This window comes from Corvus hawaiiensis, chromosome 6 (assembly GCF_020740725.1).
Source record: "Corvus hawaiiensis isolate bCorHaw1 chromosome 6, bCorHaw1.pri.cur, whole genome shotgun sequence".
Taxonomy (NCBI): domain Eukaryota; kingdom Metazoa; phylum Chordata; class Aves; order Passeriformes; family Corvidae; genus Corvus; species Corvus hawaiiensis.
In genome coordinates, this window is record NC_063218.1 from 43,720,934 (window position 1) to 43,725,777 (window position 4,844).

The following is a 4,844-nucleotide window of genomic DNA, read 5'->3' on the forward strand; positions in this document are numbered from 1 at the left end:
TAGTGTGTCATTTTGGACTGTTATAAGAATGTGATCTTGATCATGATAAAGAGAGCAAGTCAATCTTATTTTATTAAACTTAGAAACAGTAATATCTTCTGGCATGGTATCAGACCATCTCTATTTAGGATTATGGGGTTTTTGCCATGGACTCTGAGTGATCAGGAAGGCATAAGGCTTGTGTATTTGTGACAACTTTAGAAACTCACTATTTTTCTATATTAGAAAGTAAATCTGAAAAAGGAATGAATTTATTTGAACAGCAGCAGTGGCAAAACAACAAAATCATGGTATACTATCTATGGATTAATAAAGCAGTAGACAAAGCAAGAACAGACCAAAACATCTGTGGTTGCTGTTTCATCAAAGTTCATTGGGAAAAGTCCCAGACAGTTTGGACATGCAGTTTCTTAGAGCAGATATTTTTATTTTTAATCACAGATATTTCACACTGACTTAAAGTACTTTAAAAAAACCTTAAAGATCCTGAAGGGGCATTGTTTTCTAGTACCTGAAAAGTTACCTATGTATACTTTTGTCTTTATATTCTTCATCTCAAAAAAGGTGGTATTTCTTTTTTTCCTTCATTCTTAGTTTTTTAGCAATAACTTTTATATTTATGTGTATTTATTCATATGAGTGCAATGAACTTGCCAAATGACTAAAAAGTAAAAATTTTCAGAGGACTGTGTTTAGATATTTCTTGTTTAGAAAGGTAAAATGGAGCCCCTTATTGTTTGCCACCTACACAAATACTGAATAAGAACAAAACAATCACATAATAATAGGCATTTTATCCGACATGCAAAAAAATGGTAACTCCTAATTCAGTTTATAATAGTGTGCACTACAACTGGATACCCTCAAATAGGACATAAGCATTAGTCTGTTAGAAAGCAAATTTAAAAAGGGCTTTTTAAAAATAAAACATACCATAAAACTGCAAAATGGAAGAGCCTTTCTTGCTGTAAACAGGCTGCTACATTTTTGTAATACTGGTTAATAAAACCTGAGTTTCAAATAAATTAAGAAAAATAATAAGCATTTTCATCCTGTATTATTCTAATAAAATTAATTCCATTAATTTTGTGGTTATAATTAACATATTTTGACAGGAATGAAGTTAAGAAAGAGTTGAATCTTTTAACCCTTCTCTTCATCAGTATATTATCCTCTCACCTAGGAATATTTTCTTTATTTTCTATACATCTTATTTTTTTATTTTAAATCCTTTCTTGGATGTAAATTCATGTCTTAGGGATGGAGGTTTTTTTTCTTATTTCCTTCCTATAAGCCTGAGTCACTTCGTTGAACCCTTTTTCCCTTTTTTTAATGTGTTTTCTCAGTCTTTAACTTCAGAAAGCTCAAGATTTCCTAATGCAGCCCTATTGATCTCTTACTAGGACCCTTGTCTCCCTCCTAATGTGGGACAGTCTGCCGTTGCTGAATTAATATGGTTCCTTTCAATATCTGTCAGGTCTGCTACAACACTTTATCCCTGACAATAGTGTCCCATGTCCCTAACAATGAGTTTCCTCAGGTATTTGGGGTCTACTTTTTCTCCATTGTCTTCATTTCACCATCATTTCTTTCTAGCCATAGTACCAGAAACACTATTGAATATAATTTCTACTGTTATTCTAGCCCTTTTGATCAAAATTTAATATAAAATATTTAATCTTTTCATAATTTTCTACAGCTTGTGATAATGCTGATCCCAAGATTTTCCAGGATCATCTCAAGTTATCTGAACCTTGCTTTGCTATCAGATATTCTATAATTAAAATTTGCTGTTATTACCACATCCTACTTTGTGAATAATTTTTGTAGTTGTTTAGAAGAAAAACTCAAACACATTATTCAGCTCTTTCCTGAAGAGATATCTCTTTAATAGAACTTATCATTATATCCTCCTTTTCCTTCATTACCATCACAGTGAGAGAGCTGAGCATGACTTTTTGTTTTCTCTTCCATATCTATATTTTTTGAGATATTTTTTCATTCTAGGTCAGACCGTTCTTGTTATAAATGTTCCTTGATCATTCTCATTCTCCAATGATGGTTAACAAAACAGAATCTGTTGGCAGAAATGAAGGGGAATTGATTTAATAGTCTTCTTGAAATCAAAATAAAAATATCCCCTGCTTTCTTGGAATATTGTAAACTGGCTTCAGCTCCTGGCAATCAATCTTATGTATTCAATAAATCAACTATAATTCCTCATATGGCAAGTAAAATTTTGTGATCTCACAACCTGGAAAATGTGCACCATTACAAAACCCAGAAACCTAGCTGTCTCCACAGACATGAAAGATGCTGTTCCAATTTCTCCATGTCATGCACTCACAAATGAGTATTGTGTCCATTAGCTTTGAATGCATTCATGGATAAATAAGGTCTTTGAACTAATCTGTACACAAAGCTGGCTTGGCAGGGTTTGGAGGTTTAATTGAACTTCATATTAATTTACAATTAGTTTGTTTTATTTTACTTTCTGATGGAATTAGCAAACATATTATAAAGGAGGTACAAATAAAATTTGTGCCAATTACATATGAGAATAATTGGATTTTCTTAATCCAAGAATTCATGCAATCAATTTAATTATTAGTACTCTTAGTTCAGATACCTCATTATGCCTCACACTAATTAATCACAACCACTAATGAGTAGTTTTGAAACGGGACTGTTTACTCATTTGCCCTGAATGGAAGTTTTCTTAAACAACCATTGATATTTACTTTAGGGAAACAAGCAAGTTTTCTGAATTAATTTACTTCTATGTTTTCAAAAAATTACTCTGAAAGATAACAGCATCTTTCTTGGTTCAAAATAAGAAATTTAAAATATTATTCCAGTCCTGTCTGAGTTTGAGCAAACGACTTATATGTGCCTTCTCGAAATGCTGTTATTTGGCAGGGGTGACTGAATATCAGAATGGAAGATTAACAAATACTATAAATAATCATAGGGTTATGCAGAGATATTTTCTGAATAACCACAATAGCTTTGGAGGCTGTCTTCCTCCTCTGTCTCTATACGTTCAGTCTGGAAGCACACTCCAGTTTTTATGGTGTCATGTAGAAACAACACACTAAGCATGAGAGTTAGCAAACAGGGTATTACAGAGAATATCCTCCCTCACAGAGATGTAAGAGAAAGCACATTTGAAAGGAAGACATTATTTCTGGTGGAATGAAATGCACAGATGATCTCGAAGATAATTCAAAAGGTGAATATGGGAAATGCATTTAGATTTTAACTGACGAGGCCAAAGGAAAGAGGATAAAGTCAGAACTGACTGGGAAAAATAGTTTCTGATGGACAAGATGGTACAATATTGTGGAGGTTGAAGAATAAGTAACTAAGAGAATGATGTCAAAAAAAGACCCAAAACAACTTCAGGAAATAAAAAAGACAAGGAAAATAACTGTGGTTGTAAGCCTGCAAAATAAAAAGCAACTCCCAAAGGAGCGGAGGAAAAAACCTCTCTGTATGAACATATTTAAAAAAATGCAAAAATGTCAGAAAGCCAAGCAGAGAGGCAAAAAATAATGACAGAAAAAGCAGTGTGAACACCAAGGTCAGAAAAGGAGTGGGAAGGGGGATGAGGTGCTCCAGGCAGAGCAGAGATTCTCCTGCAGCCTTTGGACGAGAGATGGTATTTCCATGCGGTCCCCAGATGAGAGACACCTAAAACTACAAGGTATTAATTTTAATTTATATTTAATACAATTATAGCAGAACTGAAGTCCAAGTTCCATAGCAGACACTGTGAACTACAACTTGCCACCCCACCTCACGTTCTCAGGTGGAAAATACGTTGCAAACACAATCATATCCCAGTAGTTCCCCTAGCATTTCAGACTTAAAACATAATTCAAATGATATCTCACTAGAGAAAAAAAAAAAAATAAAAACTATAAAACAACAAACCCAAAGCTTACAATGACAAAGAGAAAAAGATACTGCATTCTACAACTTTTAGAAATCAAAAATAATGCTTTGTACTCCAGAAGGTGGAACTTGCCTCTGGGAAAGTCGTTGCAGCTCTTTTTAGATAAAAATCAACGTTAGGAAAAAAATATCAAATTTTGGAATAGTCAGGGACTGTAAGAACGATAATGGACTTTGGCACTCAATTAAATAGGGAGTATCTAAGCTCTTCAAAGCTCCATTTATGTATAAACTAGATCAAAGTTCTCTGTCAACTGTCTTTGAAGAAAAGCATTTACAATTCCTTTTTCCTTCCTGCCCTGCAATCTGATTTTCCCCTCCTACTTTCAGGGCACTGACAACCTCTGCTGGCACCTTTCAGCAAGTCATTGAGTGCAACATGGAGAGAAGGCTGGAGGAAATATTTAACTTTTACCTGAAATTTGAACCATTGTCATCTACAGAGTTTTGTGAACTTTTTATTCCTGATGTAACTTTAATATGTAGAAGAGCATATGAAATCAGAGAACCGGAGAATGGCCTGGGCTGGGCCATAAAGAATTTAATTTTAAAAAATTAATTAAAAAAATTTAATTCCAACCCCCCTTGTCATGGACAGGGATTCCTTTCACCAGACAAGATGGCTGAGAGCCCCATCCAGCCTGGTCTTGAACACCTCAAGGGGTGGGGAGTCCACAAAAATAAAATTCTGGTTTAGTGAAGGACACCTAGATGTGCTACATTTAGGCACCCAACTAAATAAACACATTCATAATTAAGTTACTAATAAACACAGTAAATTATGCAATTCCCTAACCTGTAGAGTCATGAATAAAATATTGGCAGTACCTGAGTGAATATGTGTTATGTTGGCCTGTCTCATTTATCATCCAGTGAGAATAAGAACT